The sequence below is a fragment of the Bubalus bubalis genome, chromosome X (assembly GCF_019923935.1).
Source record: "Bubalus bubalis isolate 160015118507 breed Murrah chromosome X, NDDB_SH_1, whole genome shotgun sequence".
Classification (NCBI taxonomy): Eukaryota; Metazoa; Chordata; class Mammalia; order Artiodactyla; family Bovidae; genus Bubalus; species Bubalus bubalis.
In genome coordinates, this window is record NC_059181.1 from 65,543,568 (window position 1) to 65,561,885 (window position 18,318).

General features: G+C 37.3%; 1 long non-coding RNA gene across 3 annotated transcripts in view; it reads right to left on the reverse strand.

Moving 5' to 3' along the window:
* Window positions 1–8,365: 8,365 nt before the first annotated feature.
* The window catches only part of LOC102402779, a 39,638-nt gene continuing 29,685 nt past the window's right edge, over window positions 8,366–18,318 (reverse strand). For all 3 annotated transcript variants that reach the window (XR_006548727.1, XR_003106874.2, XR_327318.3), the window contains exons 5-6: window positions 16,606–16,736; window positions 8,366–15,574 (exon numbers count right to left, since the gene is read on the reverse strand). This is a non-coding gene — a long non-coding RNA (uncharacterized LOC102402779). The remainder of the gene's footprint in view (window positions 15,575–16,605; window positions 16,737–18,318) is intronic.

The window sequence follows — 18,318 nt, forward strand, 5'->3', positions numbered from 1 at the left end:
AAGAGTGAATAATACATGATTCCACTGAATTTTGAAAAATGTGACGTCATTCAACAGTATTGACTTTTCCAATTCCTAATGACTGTATTCCTCTCCATTTATTTTGCTTCCTTTAATCAATACTTTTTTAGTTTTCAAGATACAGATCTTCCACATATTTTCTTAGACTTATATCAAAATAGCTATATTTTAAGGTTACTATTCCATTTCAGTTTGTTTATTACATAAGTTTGATTTTTATATGTGAATCTTATATCCTATTATCTTGACACATTTTCTTATTAGAGCTAATAGATCTGTGTAATCTCTATGGGAATTTCCACATTAAGATTCATGTCATATGAACATAGAAATCATTTTCATTTTTTCCCTTTACTATGTATTCTTTTTGTTCTTCTCACCTCATTGCCCTCATTAGAATGGCTAGTAAAATGTTCATGAAGACTGTTGTGAAATGATATCATTGCTGTCAATTTTCTGGAAGAGTTATAAAATGAGTAAAAATAATTTTAAAATTTGCCTACACTCTATCCATTTGTGGAGATCTTATTTTCTCTATATATTAATAGATTCAGGGCTCTGTTTGGTATCTTAGCCCTTTTTCATGAAAAAAAAAATCATTTAATGTTTCTTGTGTGTAGTTTTTGTAGTAGTGGATTTTCTCAAACTATTTTTTAGATTTCTTTATCACTTTTGAAAGATAGTTTCATTGTGTGGAAAAATTTGGTCTGACACTCTTTTTTCTTTTGGTGCTTTAAAAATTCTTCTCCACTGTTTCCTGACTTGAAAGATGTCTGATATACCTGCTATAATTCTCTTGTTCATCTGTATACAATTGCACTTTCTTCCTGAATGCCTTCAAATATTCTTAACCTTTGACTTTCAACAATTTGAATATAATATGTCTAGATTTTTTTTTAATCCTGCTTGGGGTATTAGGGGGGTTATTTTGTTTGGTTTTTGTTTTTATTTTTTGGTTTATTGGGTTAGTGTATTTCATTCTTTAGAGAAAAGAATTTGACCATATGTTAAACTGTTTTACTTTGTTGCACAATTCTTAGGTGCATGTTTCTGGGGATTTTGTTGTTACTGTTGCATTTTCTTTTTCTGTTTCAGTTTTTGTAATTTTCTGCTTACTTATGTTAAAGTTCACTGATTTTTTTTCTTTTTGCCTTTGTCTAGTATATTTATGAGCTCATAAAAAGGCATTCTTCAGGGCTTCCCTGGGTGGCTCAGTGGTAAAGAATCCACCTGCCAATGCAGGAGACACAGCTTAGATCCGTGTTCCAGGAGGATCCCACATGCTGCAGAGCAACTAAGCTCCTGAGCCATAACTATTGAGCCTGTGGTCTACAGCCCAGGAGTCGCAACTAATGAGCCTGCCTACCAAAACTACTGAAGTGCATGTGCCCTAGAGCCTGTGCTCTGCAATAAGAGAGTAGCCCGCACTCACCACAACTAGAGAAAAGCCCACACAGCAACGAAGACCCAACACAGTCAAAGATAAATAAATAAATAAAATTAAATTTTAAAAAAGCATTTTTCATCTCTGTTTCCATCTTTGTTTCTAGCATTATTAGAAACTTTCTGATGATTTTCAACTGTCTCCTAAAATTCTCCTTTTGTTCATGCTGACTTCCTTTCCCATCAGACCCTTTAACATATTAATTTTAGTACTTTTTAGATTCTGGGCAGTCTCTGACTCAGGTTCTGTTGAGAGACTTCTCTCTTGAGTCATTTCTCTTGCTTTTTTCCCCTACATGTTGCAATTTAAATTGACTGCTGTATATAGTATATAGAACAATAGAGATAGAAGTAAAGGTTATCTAGAAACTGGCATGACCCTTCTGTTAGGACTTTAGTACATGTTGACTCAATTTAATTGGGAGTTGAGTTGGTTTTGTTATTGTTTTAATCACCTTCAGTTCACCATCAGTTGCGAATTTTTCTAGCATCACATTGTTCCTAGGGTGGTGGTTTACCAGATTTTTCTCAGTGCTCCTACTCCTTTAAAGCTTGAATCCTTTAAGAGAAGGCTTTAAGGCCTTCCCTAAGTGTTCCTTTCCATATGTGAGATTTCTTGCCCTTCCACCATTGTCGATTGCAGTTTCTTACTGTTCAGTGTTTCTTATCTGGTTGAGGGTGGGGAGTGAGAGAGTTTCCATTTTTCTCATTCAACCATAGCTTTACCATTAACAGATACTATTTCCCTTTTTTAAAAGGTAGTACCTTCATAGAGATGAAGAAACTCTATACAGTCAACAAAAACAAGACCAGGATCTGACTGTGGCTCAGATCATGAACTCCTTATTGCCAAATTCAGACTTAAATTGAAGAAAGTAGGGAAAACCAATAGATCAGTCAGGTATAACCTAATCCCTTATCATTATACAGTGGAAGTGAGAAATAGATTTAAGGGACTAGATCGGATAGATAGAGTGCCTGATGAACTGTGGACGGAGGTTCGTGATATTGTACAGGAGACAGGGATCAAGACCATCCTCAGACCATGGAAAAGAAATGCAAAAAAGCAAAATGGCTGTCTGAGGAGGCCTTACAAATAGCTGTGAAATGAAGAGAAGTGAAAAGCAAAGGAGAAAAGGAAAGATATAAGCATCTGAATGCAGAGTTCCAAAGAATAGCAAGAAGAGATAAGAAAGCCTTCCTCAGCGATCAATGCAAATAAACAGAGGAAAACAACAGAATGGGAAAGACCAGAGATCTCTTCAAGAAAATAGAGATACCAAGGGAACATTTCATGCAAAGATGGGCTCAATAAAGGACAGAAATGGTATGGACCCAACAGAAGCAGAAGATATTAAGAAGAGATGGCAAGAATACAAAAAAGAACTGTACAAAAAAGATATTCATGACCCAGATAATCATGATGGTGTGATCACTCACCTAGAGCCAGACATCCTGGAATGTGAAGTCAAGTGGGCCTTAGAAAGCATCACTATGGACAAAGCTAGAGGAGGTGATGGAATTCCAGTTGAGCTATTTCAAATCCTAAAAGATGATGCTGTGAAAGTGCTGCACTCAATATGCCAGCAAATTTGGAAAACTCAGCAGTGGCCACAGGACTGGAAAAGGTCAGTTTTCATTCCAAGCCCAAAGAAAGGCAAAGCCAAAGAATGCTCAAACTACCACACAATAGCACTCATCTCACACGCTAGTAAAGTAATGCTCAAAATTCTCCAAGCCAGGCTTCAGCAATATGGGAACCGTGAACTTCCAGATGTTGAAGCTGGTTTTAGAAAAGGCAGAGGAACCAGAGATCAAATTGCCAACATCTGCTGGATCATCAAAAAAGCAAGAGAGTTCCAGAAAAGCATCTATTTCTGCTTTATTGACTATGCCAAAGCCTTTGACTGCGTGGATCACAAGAAACTGTGGAAAATTCTGAAAGAGATGGGAATACCAGACCACCGGACTTGCCTCTTGAGAAACCTATATGCAGGTCAGGAAGCAACAGTTAGAAGTGGACATGGAACAACAGACTGGTTCCAAATAGGAAAAGGAGTACGTCAAGGCTGTATATTGTCACCCTGCTTATTTAACTTCTATGCAGAGTACATCATGAGAAACGCTGGGCTGGAGGAAGCACAAGCTGGAATCAAGATTGCCGGGAGAAATATCAATAACCTCAGATATGCAGATGACACCACCCTTATGGCAGAAAGTGAAGAGGAACTCAAAAGCCTCTTGATGAAAGTGAAAGTAGAGAGTGAAAAAGTTGGCTTAAAGCTCAACATTCAGAAAACGGAAATCATGGCATCTGGTCCCATCACTTCATGGGAAATAGATGGGCAAACAGTGGAAACAGTGTCAGACTTTTTTGGGGGGGGGCTCCAAAATCACTGCAGATGGTGACTGAAGCCATGAAATTAAAAGACGCTTACTCCTTGGAAGAAAAGTTATGACCAACCTAGACAGCATATTGAAAAGCAGAGACATTACTTTACCAACAAAGTTTCGTCTAGTCAAGGCTATGGTCTTTCCTGTGGTCATGTATGGATGTGAGAGTTGGACTGTGAAGAAAGCTGAGCGCTGAAGAATTGATGCTTTTGAACTGTGGTGTTGGAGAAGACTCTTGAGAGTCCCTTGGACTGCAAGGACATCCAACAAGTCCATTCTGAAGGAGATCAGCCCTGGGATTTCTTTGGAAGGAATGATGCTAAAGCTGAAACTCCAGTACTTTGACCACCTCATGCGAAGAGTTGACTCATTGGAAAAGACTCTGATGCTGGGAGGGATTGGGGGCAGGAGGAGAAGGGGACGACAGAGGATGAGATGGCTGGATGGCATCACTGACTCGATGGACGTGAGTCTGAGTGAACTCCAGGAGTTGGTGATGGACAAGGAGGCCTGGCGTGCTGCGATTCATGGGGTCGCAAAGAGCCGTACACGGCTGAGCGAATGAACTAAACTGAACCTTCATGGTAATCTCCAGTGGTAGGGAAAATCTCTAGTGCTTTGGTCCTAGGAGCATTTCTTGGCCCTCTTCGGGAGTAGAAGATTTTTCTTTCTGCAGTTGTTTTGGGTCACCTAAGAGCAATAGTTTACTGTCCTTTCTTAGAGTCACAAAGACTTTTCTTATTGGGAATGGTTTTGGTGGGGCTTCATACCTTTCACATAAACATGTCTGCTACTCTCTTCCAATCTTTTCCCAAGGGTGGTTATTTTCACTCCCTTTTCCATTCCCTAATTATTCTCATAAGCTCTCAAAGAAGTCTACAGGAAAGAACCTACAAGGTTATGAATTTACCTTCTGTCTGTGGCTCCCAGGGGGTCTATAGTTTCATACTAACCCACATTTGACCTTTAGAAATTCGTTGAAACTTTTAGTCAAATTCCTATAACCTGCTTATAGGGATGTCTCATTTTCTTTCCATTGGCAGAAGTCAGCCAGAGCTCATGTTCTCTCCTGAATGCACACATCTTTCCTAAAAATTCAGGCTAATTGTTTGCCCTGTAATCTCAGCTGTCTAATGGATTCAAGTTATGATTTTATAGTTTATCTGGCTTTTTTATTGTTATTGTGGGAGTAATTTCTTTTCCAGCCTGCTACGTCTTTATGTGGAATCTAGAAATTCCCGATGTCTGTGTTGTATTTGCTTAGGTTTTCTATAGTTGTTACAATGGGCCTGATGGTTTTTTACTATCTTCTACATTATGATTGAAAATCAAATGTCATAATAATCTTCCTAAAATGTATATACTCCTTTGCTTCCTAACTTTCAGTGGTTTCACATAGTACAGCAAGTTTTAATTAATACATTTCAAACTAATTTACTCATCTCCTCTGTCTCTTTCATATAAGGTCTTGCATGATCTTGTTCTTTCTTACCTTTCCAACTGTATCTCATGCCATTATCCTTCTTACTTTCTATAGTCTAGCCCAGGGGTTGGCAAGCATTCTTTGTAAAAAGCCAAATAGCAATTATTTTAAACTTATGTCATATAGTTTCAGTTACAAGTATTCAACTATGCTACTCTAACATCAAGAAACTATAGACAACACTAATTACTTTGGCTGTATCCAAAAATAATTTTATATACGGACACCGATATTTGAACTTCATATATATCGAAATATTCATTTTTTTTCTTCTAACTACCTAAAGATGTACAAACCACTCTTAGGATTCAGGCCAGTGTGTGTGTGTGTGTGTGTATATATATAAACAGATCAGATTTGACCCATGACTGTAGTTTGCTGACTGGATTGACTTCTTTATCCTGAGGTTTGTCTTTAAGTATGACCTTTTCATATATTCCTTCTCTTAACCACCCTTTCTAAAGTAAATATGCCCCTCTCACCTATCACTGCATCCTATTTCTTATTAATGTTCTTATCACAATGTATAACTATGTTTAGATTTCCTTGGCTCTTGTCTGGTCTCTAATAGATTTTAAGTTACCTTTGGTCAGGGACAATGTCTATTAAAGTTTTATTCACCAGTGCCTAACACTAACATTTAGTAAGGATTAAATAAACATTTCCTAAAGGTACTACTCAGCCTCCTTTTCCCTTTTGGCTTTGTTTATTTGAAGGTGATGATCCATCTGACTGTTTTAATTATGGACTTACTGAAGACATTTGGAAGGCTTAATTATGTTAAGCAGTACCAAGTCTATGGCTTGATGAACTTAAAACCATTTGCTTCCCCTTTGCATATCATGGACAACTTGATGGTAGAGCTATATAACCTGTAAAAGTTACCATAGCTGAGTTCTGACATTACTAATTTTGTTGGGAAACAAAGTGGAAAACTTAGTAGTAGGCTTCAACAGCACAACTAAAATCTTACATATCTTAAAGACAGTAGGGTGAGGAACAAAAGAGAAACTTTTTTGAGATCATAACTGAAAGTTTATTACTAGTAGCAATTATATGAAATGCTGTGTAAAGGATTGTGGTGCTGCATCCAGGTGTTTTGAGTTATGGAGAAAAGATTAGACTACTGTAAGAATGAAAATCAACAATTCAATGTTTAAATAAATATTATTTCCTGTCATTGAGACATGACCGTCTCAATTTAAAAAGTTCAGAGCAGAAGGGCAACTTCCTTTTTTCTCAAGTCATTGTACTTCTATCTCATAAAGAATGATTTGTCATCTAAAAGGTTGAAGGTGGATAGCCATTGTCTAGTTTGTAGGTGGTGAAAAGGTAGAGGGGAACATACCCTAAACCAGGCCCATAAACGGCACCCATCATTTTCATTCACTTTTCATTGGTTATAATCATCTGGCAACACACAACTACAAAGGAACGGGGGAAATGTAGTCTAGCTTAGCAGCCACATGTTAAACAAGGGGAGAATATATTTTGATGGGCAACCAGCAGTCTCCTGGGACTAGGCATAGAAGGAATATTAGGATTCTTTTAATACCATCTGCTATGGATTAGGAGAGATGTTATTAGTTGTACTTGCATTAGGTATAGAATGTCATGTTTACTCTCCTAGAGGGTCCTAAAGTTTAAGTATAATTCAACAGGTATTTGTTGAGCATCTCATATGGGCAAGGCACTGTTGTTTCTGTGCAGATAAAAAAATAAAAACTGTCCCTGCTTTATCATATATTAAAGAACCAGAAACTCAACTCCAGATAATGGAACATCAGACATCAGCTACCAATAAACAGAGGTACAGGCTTGAGAAGGCAATCGTACCCCACTCCAGTAATCTTGCTTGGAAAATCCTATGGGCAGAGGAGCCTGGTAGGCTGCAGTCCGTGGGGTCACCAAGAGTCGGACACGATGGAGCGACTTCACTTTCACTTTCATGCATTGGAGAAGGAAATGGCAACCCACTCCAGTGTTCTTGCCTGGAGAATCCCAGGGACGGGGGAGCCTGGTGGGTTGCCGTTTATGGGGTCGCACAGAGTCGGACACAACTGAAGCGACATAGCAGTAGCAGTACCTTGAAAATCACATCCCAAACTAATTTAATAAAAGTGAGAATGTGATGTTTCAGAGACATTAGGAAATAGAGAGCACTTGACAGAATAGATACAAACACTAAGATGACAAAGGACTGGAATATAGGCAAGGATCATAGAAGCAACTAAAGGGCATTGGTATCAGATCAATCAGCCCATCAGGTAATGTGCAGACTGTCCTCCCCACCAGATTAACATTTGTTTTGTAACTCTAGGATATGAGAGCCCCTGCCTGATAAGATTCCTTCTGTGCCATACTACCCTAAATCCTGTGGCCTCTTCTGTGACTTCCATTACAGGTTTATTTCCTCTACACTGGCCATTACTCTAGCAAGTCTTATTCCAAAGATGGACATGTTTAAAGAAAAACATAACTGGAAAAAAAAAAAAAAACCTTTGATGGGGGAAAAATTGTGGTGATTGACATTTGTAAGAGGGAGCTGAGCACTGTCTCTAGCCAAATTAAGAATGGCATAAGATGCCAACAAAGGAGTAGAAACTCTTGCCTATAAACACTGCATGGGGTCCTGTGCTTATTAAGTCACCAATCTAACATTTGGGTATTTAATTTTAAGAACATCAAAGATCCCTTCAGCTACTCAAAGATTGGACCTGTTACTTTCATTACAGTGATTACCTTCCTGGATACATCCTACTTTCCACAGCCTTAAATTTTCTATGCCCTATTCCTATCCCACCTTTGTTCTTCAATAATCTTTTTGCTTCACACATCTTTAAAATTGGGTATGTGCTGCTCAGCATTTCTAACCAAAGCAACTGAAGCTAGGGGGGAAAAATGAGACCTCAAATCACTTACCCAAGCTGGGTGGTTAAGATAACCTTTTTTAAAAACTGAGGTAACTAGTGTGATTAAGAAAGGACAGTGAGGTAGAACTTGTTTTAGCATCAAAAACAAAGCTTTCAAAACAGTACATTTTTATTTGACATTAAACAACAAACTCCCCAATTTGTCTCAGTTGTGACATATAGACAGCTTTAGGTTGCTTTCTTGGTGGTTATCCGAACTGAACAAGACTTTTCAATCTTCACAACAACCAAGGCTCAGATATTATGTGTTTCACATCAGTTCACAAGTCCACGTGTGTCTTCCATTCATCAGAGTATTTTGGCATAGATCCTTTTAAGGTAAAAGGGTAGATGTAAAGCCATTTCTTTTTCTTAAGAAAAAAAAATTGTTCACAACTTAATTTATGCCACAAAAATCAGATGACAGAATGTTCTATTATTCTTGTTTATCAGTAGTGGTGGCCTTGGGATGCCAGAAACTGTGAAATGAAGACTGTTACTTTCTCCTTTCCAGGAGAAATTATTACTGAGTCCAGCTAATAGTACATATTAAACACCAAACATTATTAGTATCAGATACACCTTACACCTAAATAAAAATATACAAAGCAAAAACTACAAACATTACCCCAAATCCCATTCAAATTCGCTCCCTCCAGCAACTATCTCCTGCCATTCTTCTATTTCCTTCTATTTTTACAGATGGTATTGTTGTCTTGCCATGTAAACTTTAAAGTGTAGATGCTTTGAAAGTATGTATGAATTATAGTGAACGATAAAGTCCTCTTTCTATGTAGTGGACCGACTTTAGCTTTAAGACTACCTTATGATGGAGAGGTCACATAGATTTAATAAATTCCATAATTATATAACCCCAGGCTTAACTGATAGACAAAGGACTCTGTCCTCATCTTAACAGTGACCAGTTTTTAAAATTGAATTACACTAAGAACAGCAATCCCCAAGTTAGATCTGGAGGTAGCAATACTTTTAAGACCAACTGTTTTTAGAATCAGGCTTGACCTTTTCTTTCACTCTTCCTCCTATCCCACCCTCTGTGAGTGATTTAAAAAGAGAAAAGGCCAAAGCCCATTTGGGCCTATATGTAGATTTTTTTCCCTCCAACATTTGCCAAATACTTTCAATTTCTATTATTCTTAAGACTTAAGCATGGTAAAATTGTTAGGCTAGTTTCAAGTCTTATCTTAAGCAGGTTTTGATGGTGAAAAGGAAAAGATTTCTAAGTTGTAAGTTGAGAAGCTGTTGTTGCAAAACACAAATCATGTCTCCATCTCCAAACTTGCTAAGTAATATTGGAGGATTGTTTTTAAAAAAGACTGAGGCAGTGTATATTTGTCATAGACAAAACTGTAAGTGTGTTTCAAAACCAATTGTGATTTGAGTATGAGTGGTTCTTCAAGGTTGGTACCAATGAGACTGAAGTTTGGGAATCAGTTGCTTCTCATCCCTCTTTTGGCTCACTATGGTCATAACCGTTTTTCATGAGGGATGGGTTAGGAAAACTGAAGTGTTATTATAAGGAAGGATCCTGCAATTTAAGGAGCAAGTTCAGTAAAAACCCCTGCTTATTGTAGTGGCCAGAGTGGTTTAAGATGGAGTAGGAATTAAACCACACAATATTATTGAGGAAGTAAGCCGTTTAGCCCTGATCAGAAAACAGGCCAAAAGGCAAATTTTAAGTTCTCTGGGAAGGCATTCATTTTCTCATGTCTCTTTCTGGGGGTTAGCTAGAGAACCTAGCTAGAACCCAGCTAAGGAGCTTATATACAATAGGCACTCAAACATACTTGTAGAATGAATGAATAAATTTAAAAAAATTAACAATAACCTCTTCTCTTATATACCAGTTTCCAAGTCAAGTAAGTGTCTTTCAGTCAAGATCTTTTTTGTTTTCTGTCTAGGAATTAGCACAATGCCTTGAAATAGACACTCATTCAATGAAGTTTCACTCCATGTCTTGTTTTTTTTTTTAACTGCATCTCCAAGACAATTATCTTTTTACCAGATCTATTTCATTTAGCATCACCTTCTTCAATGCTTGTATGAATAACTGAAAAGTTTTTTTATTCCTTCTCTACAAAACATGCCAAAGAGAAAGTGATCTGTTTAATCATTCCATCTCAGTATCTTAATATCACAGCTACTTTAGTTTTTCCAACTAATGAAAGAATTGCAATCTCCTATCAAATTTGTTCTTGTGTGTTCCATGTACTAGTGAAATTAAAGTATATTTTGGTCTAGGTCTTTTAAATCTCTTCATTCTCCTCAGTACTTAAGAACAGTACTTCATTCAAGTGAATAATTTACAAAATATGGAAAATCTAGGAAGAATCTTTTTTATTGTCTTCCTGATTCTATGCCATAATAATCTTAATTGTCATCTTACCCATTTAACTATAATAAAAACAGAATATTAATGAATTAAAGGACAAACTCTGAGGCCTTTTATTAATCTTCTGGCTTCAATCTAGGTCAATGAGCACATGACATTGATACTTTCTAGAGCCAAGAAATATATCTTCATTTTACATTGAAAGAACCATATTGTTTTTCTATTTTTTAAATTTCCAAGGCAAGTCAATAGGTTTTCTGGACCAGACTTCACCAAGAAAATAGGAACAAGAATTCAAGGAACAGGAATAGGATCTAGGGAACGGGAACTCAAATATTTACTTAAAACTCAAAGATGTTTTTGGATCTTCAGTTATGATCTTTGATCTATCTAAAGCCCTTTAGACTAGGCCCATTTCATATCTCTTATGCTCAGGACCTAGAATGATATATTTTACATAAAAGATGCTGTTCATCAAATTAATCTAAAAGCCAACCTGAACCATTTTTTACTCTTTCAATTTCTCTATGCCAGGCCAGAGTGGGTTGAATTCACTTCCATCTTCAGCATTCAGCATTTAAAAGACCAATGGAGAACGACAACATCTTGCTCTTTAAACAAAGAAACAAAAAAATTCCATTCCTTTAGTCAAGCCAGGGAGCAAGTGGCCTTCTGGTCTGGATTTTATCTTTCCACCTAGCTCAGCATTCAGCATACTGCCTTGCACAATTCCATTCTGCCCATGTTTTTATCATTAAATAAGCTGAGCAATGGTTAAGTAACATTTATTCTGGATTCCCACTCATGTTATTTACAGCATCTGATAAGGAGAGTCATTTTTATATCCTAGAGCATACACAGTTTTGAGCTTTATAGATAGAAAGTAATCAGTAACCATTCATTAAGCCAAGAGTTAATTCTTTAGATCTGTATAGAACAGTAAGCTTTGTAAAATTTATACAGATCTGTTACAGGTTCAACAATAATGGCAATGAATTTTTGCATCCCTAGTTGCTATCTCTTGGAATAAGAGAGAGTAAGTTATCAATGTTCATTCAGCAGATATGGCTTATATATGTATGCCAGTTTAAGACCTACAGATTGATTTTATACATTACCTTCTGCTGCCCAGAACACAGTAAAGATGGATTATCTTCTTATCTCTTATGCTTATCAAGGAGACTGGCACATAATTATCATCCAGTCTTGCATTCAGACATTTAGTCCTTTATGTATCATATTTGAAGTGTTCAGTAATTAACAATCCTTGCTCAAATTTTTTCTGACTTTTTTCATGGTATAATAGCTATGATACAATTTTGCAAGCCTAGTATTAGGCATACCAACTGAGGAAATCAATAGTTACACTTATATGGTACTTTTAGAGTTCACAAAATACTAACGTATGTATTGCCTATTCTCAACTGTAGGCACAATAAAATGATAAATTTGTGTGTCTCTTTAGTGCCTTTAACAGTGAGTCCACATAGTAGGCAACTAATATTAATGACCCATTCATTTACCAAGTATTTAAACTCTCAGTTTGTATGCTGAGAATTTTATACTGCCTTTCTCATAGTGGGTCAAGCACACAATGAGAATCTGTGGCTCAGATGGTAAAGAATCTGCCTGCAGTGCAGGAGACCTGAGTTCAGTTTCTGAGTCAAGAATATCCCCTGGAGAAGGGAATGACAACCCACTTCAGTTTTCTTGTGTGGAGAAATCCAGAGAGAGAGGAGTCTGGTGGGTTACAGTCCATGGGGTCGCAAGAGTCAGACATGATTGAACGACTAACACACACAGACAAATGTCTGTCTCAACGTAAGTTTTGTTCACAGAGAAAACACCTAATGTTTTATATTTATGTAGCATTTTATAGTTAGAAAGCTCAATTTCATTCATTACATTTTCCTGTTACCTTGGAAAATATACTGGTAATAATTTAGTTCAACATCACCAGTAAAGTCTTTATTGATTAAAATAAGTAATATCTAATTCTTTTTATATAAGTAGTATAGGACATAAACATCCCTCTTATCACTTGGGAGCATTGTCTTGGATTTCACAGTACCTGGAACAATAGCTGGCATATATAAGGAAATTAATACTTATTCATTCATTCATAAACATATGGCCCATTGGTATTTATACAGTGCTTTAGTACAAAGCACTTTAAAATGTACTGCCTATCTAAAATTTTTAATTATTCTATAATAAGAATATTCTTTTCCTTTGACATCTGTAGTGCCCAGGATGTTATCTGGCACATTATAAGTAATCACAATAGTTTAAATCCCTTGTGTTTGCAGTATGCTTTATAGTTTAAGGGTTTGGAAGCCTGGCATGCTGCAGTTCATGGGGTCACAAAGCGTCAGACACGACTTAGCGACTGAACAATGTTTTCTTTTCTGTGACTTGGAATACTACATCTTTACTCAAAATCACCAGAGCCACAGAAACACAATGGCCACAAATACATGAATTACTCATTTATCATAGACTTAATTCCTAATATCTGTACAGTATTACATACTTTTGAGAAAGCCATTTATTCACGCTTTTGTTCTTTGTATATACAGTGCCTAGAAATGTATATACCATGTAATCAATGTTCATTCATCAACTCTGAAAATTGTGACAAGCTTTTAAAGTGCATAATAGTTTATAAGTCACATTCATATATTTTTCTTCATATCACCTGGATATGACCATAAGTAATCATTGCATTCTTAATGCATACAGGGACAGGCACAAAGAAAGAAATTAATATTATTCAGCACACAGTCCCTGGCAATTACATCAGGGGTGATAAACTGTGGCCCACAGACCATACTCACTTTAAAAATAAAAAAAAGCAGAGAGAGACCATATGGCCTGCAAAGTATAAAGTAATTGCCATCTGACCCTTTACAAAAAGGGTGTGATAACCCTTGATTTACCTAATGCTTCACAACTGACAATGTATTTTCAAATGTTAGCTGTGCATGAGTGCCAATACATTATTAATGAGAATGTCTTGCTTTTTTTCTGTGTTTTACAGTGCTTTCATATATATTACCACTAAAATTATCTTTCCTTATGGTAAGAGGAAAAAAATCAATGAAAGGATTAAACCTGTTAAATATTCCCAGATTTTCTCACCTTTAAGCCTAGAGGTGGGTATTAAACCGAGGGATAAAACTTATGCAGCTTACCACATTATTAGGCCACTACTATGAGCAGGGAGTTCACGCTCCTTCCTTGGGGCCTCACTATGTGTTAGGCCCAATCCTCCTTCATAACCATCAGTAAGAATCCCAAACCTCAGGTATCCTGCTCACCCAAGCTCAAATAAGTAAGATGTTGCTGGCTGGCACTTCTCAGCAAACTGGCACATCTGTGTATTTCTTGTGTAATTCTTCTCATTGGCCTGTGGAGCATCTCTTCACATCTTCTCTAGATAGCTTGGCACTTTGTTTCCCCTCAATAACTGAACCTGATACTTTCCTTCTCTCATCAGCCTAGAGCTTCTGAGGAAAGAGGGGACTGAAATATAATGTCAGCTATGCGTCCCTCTCAAGTGGAGAGGAGGTGAAGAGAAATGGAAGTTTAAAACTTCAAAAACTTAATAAATGGCTCAAAACTGTAATAAAAACAGGCCAAAGCATAATATTACTGATCTAAAGATACGTTTTTTTTTTTAAAGGTAACAGCAACATCAAAAAGGACATCTCAAAAGAAGTAGATATAAATGGAGACATGAGAAGAAGGAAGGGAGAACTGAAAATGTCCAAGGGTAGGGAAAAGAGCAATAGAAAACAGCTGGGGTTTAAGAGTCTCATCTTGGAATTTCCTTTGGTCCTGGGGCTTCTTTCTTTCCTGGTTATCTCTGTCACGAACCTCCAGTTTCCCATCTAATTTAGTCTTGAAATATCTGTCTCTCTTGGGCCTTCTGTCTTATACAGATAGGTTTGAGTTCTGGGTCTTTATGTGTGCTAGGGCACTTCCATCTTTTGGGTCACAGGTCTTCAAGACAAGGTTTTTTAATCCCATCCTGGGTCTTTGGCCTTCTGTCTCACGGAGACTTGAGTCTTCTATCCAACTCCAGTCTAGACCCTTGGACCTTCTGTTGGTTTTGGATCATCTCACAGGGCGGCCTGGCATAACGAACAGCTCTGCAATGCTTATTTTGATAGCTGACACTCTGCACCTACTGGAAGGGGTTAGGAGGCGCCTTTACAAACACACAAAAGAGCACACACACAAACATGCACGAAAAAATATGCCAGGAGAGAGAATTGCATGAAATCAAAGAGGGGGAGACATAGACTCAAGAAATACTCAAAAGTGAATAGAAAGGCAAAAGGAGAGAAGAACCAAGAGAACAGAGATGAATGCTGAAATTGAAAATCACAAAGAACAAAGAGACACTGGGGCACACAAAGCATGAGGAAAAAAAGAGAAAATAGCCCAAGAAAGGCACAAAGAATATGTAGAAAAGAGAAATATGCAAGATAAAGAGTAGAAACAGCAGAAGGGTAGCCAGTATCAGAAAAGGTGAAATGTCAAGCCAACAAGGGGAACGGGTGACAGAGTTCACAAAGAGAAAAAGAAGAGAGGCAGGCATAGCAAGAAATGAGCAAAAGGCACACATAACTCAAGAGGCTCACAGAGAACGGTGAAAGAAGAGCTAGATCTAGCAGAGCAAAGAGAATCAGTAACAAAATGAAGAAAACTAGAAAGACATTTAAGACAAGACACAGACCACTCCTGGGTACAAAAAAGTAAATGAGACAAAGATATACAGAGAAGAAACTAGCAAGAGAATCATGGAAATGGATAAGACATACTTTAGACAAGAAAGACCAAAGTCATTTAAAGAAGAAACAGACAAGCAAACAAATACACACTTATGAGTTTAAAAGATAAGCAAAGGCAGACATTCATGGAAGAGAGTAAGAAATAGAAGAGACAAAATACAGTGAGGAGCTTGACAGGCACAAGAAGCATCACAAAGAGAAGAAAACAAAAAAGTGCATTAATAATTGCAATAACCTGTTATTAGTGTCAATACTATTTAAATTACTACTAACAATAATAATTATAATAACAACAATTACCACCAACACAGATACTCTTCTACTTACAAACTTTTAATTTGGGCATTTTTTACATAGAATCAAACCACACCAACTCTGTGCTACTAGATGGTATCAGTGGTCACTTGTATTGTGTCAGTTGAACTTATGAAACTTCTTAGGTTATCTTTTACCTATCATGTACTAGGCAGTGTACTAAGCACTTTACATACATGATTTCATTTAAGCTTCACAAACAGACAAGTCTAATCAGACTCTAAATTGCCAAAATGTTGTTCACGTGATGAGTGGCAGTTTACATTAATCTCACATCTCATCTCACCTCCCATCTCATATTATCTCACAGTAAACACAGAATATGTGCCTCAACATTCTGCTACAACTTTCCCAAGAGTTCCAGGAGAGCCAAATAAGGTGCCACACATAAGTGAACATTATACATAGTAAAGGGCCTTTAGAGAGCGCCTAGTTAGTTCTCTCATTTTATATCTTCACTTTTCCCCATTCCTTTATAAAATCATCATACTTTTGATGATTATAATGGCTGCTTCAGGGACTAGCTTTTAATATTATATCCAAACTGCAGATTCGCAAGGCCAGCCTTTCAGCAAAAAACAAAAACGTTTTTGGCTTAAGTTTCTATATGTTTAGGCCTCTAAGGGTGGCAAATGATCTATGTAGAAAAGAAAAACAGACAAAGTGAAAGTAAATTACCCTATGACACAACTGGTACACAGACTATACTATCTTTTGAGTGGCTTTAGTGAAACCAACTGTTAATCTAGGTTACTGATCATCCTCCCATCTCACATTCAGCACCTCTTCCACCATGGATCACTATATGTCATCCCACACAAACCTCCATCAAACAGACATTAGCTCTAAAGTAATGCTCGTAGGATTATACCAACAACAACTTACTTCATTCTGCTATTCTAAAATACTAGCATTGCAGGCATGTTGATCTTCCTTGGTGTGTTCACATTTCTTGCTCTTTGCACTGCTTCAGGGAAAGATAATGATTTGGCAAATATGAAGGGAACAACCAGGACCTACAAAAGAAAACAAGAAAGAAACCATGTAAATGCCATGAAGAAGTATTAACTGAGTACTGTACTAGAGTTATGGGAAGATCCAAATTAATGAGCTATAGAAACTGTCTCTACAGAGCTTAGAAAAGTATAAAGTTGACACTTTTAGATCCTTAGAGATAAAACTAATATAACTGCCTCATTCAACAGAATAGGAAACTATGGCATAAACAGGAAAATGTCTTGCCTAATAACACTTGGGGAAAACCACTAGACCATTCAGGTATGACCTAAATTAAATCCCTTATGATTATACAGTGGAAGTGAGAAATAGATTTAAGGGACTAGATCTGATAGAAAGAGTGCCTGATGAACTATGGATGGAGGTTCGTGACACTGTACAGGAGACAGGGATCAAGACCATCCCCAAGAAAAAGAAATGCAAAAAAGCAAAATGGCTGAGGAGGCCTTACAAATAGCTGTGAAAAAAAGCAAAACGAAAGCAAAGGAGAAAAGAAAGATATACCCATTTGAATGCAGAGTTCCAAAGAATAGCAAGGAGAGATAAGAAAGCCTTCCTCAGCAATCAATGCAAAGAAACAGAGGAAAGCAATAGAATAGGAAAGACTAGAGATCTCTTCAAGAAAATTAGAGATACCAAGGGAACATTTCATGCAAAGATGGGCTCAACAAAGGACAGAAATGGTATGGAGCTAACAGAAGCAGAAGATATTAAGAAGAGGTGGCAAGAATACACAGAAGAACTGTACAAAAAAGATCTTCACGACCCAGATAATCACGATGGCGTGATCACTCACCTAGAGCCAGACATCCTGGAATGTGAAGTCAAGTGGGCCTTAGGAAGTATCACTACAAACAAAGCTAGTGGAGATGATGGAATTCCAGTTGAGCTATTTCAAATCCTAAAAGATGCTGCTGCTAAAGTGCTGCACTCAATAAGTCAGCAAATTTCGAAAACTCAGCAGTGGCCAGGACTGGAAAAGGTCAGTTTTCATTCCAAGCCCAAGGAAAGGCAATGCCAAAGAATACTCAAACTACCGCACAATTGCACTCATCTCACACGCTAGTAAAGTAATGCTCAAAATTCTCCAAGCCTGGCTTCCGCAATACGTGAACTGTGAACTTCCAGATGTTCAAGCTGGTTTTAGAAAAGGCAGAGGAACCAGAGATCAAATTGCCAACATCCGCTGGATCATCAAAAAAGCAAGAGAGTTCCAGAAAAACATCTATTTCTGCTTTATTGACTATGCCAAAGCCTTCGACTGTGTGGATCACAAGAAACTGTGGAAAATTCTGAAAGAGATGGGAATACCAGACCACCTGATCTGCCTCTTAAGAAACCTGTATGCAGGTCAGGAAGCAACAGTTAGAACTGGACATGAAACAGCAGACTGGTTCCAAATAGGAAAAGGAGTACGTCAAGGCTGTATATTGTCACCCTGTTTATTTAACTTATATGCAGAGAAACACTGGGTTAGATGAAGCACAAGCTGGAATCAAGATTGCCAGGAGAAATATCAATAACCTCAGATATGCAGATGCTCACCACCCCTATGGCAGAAAGTGAAGAAGAACTAAAGAG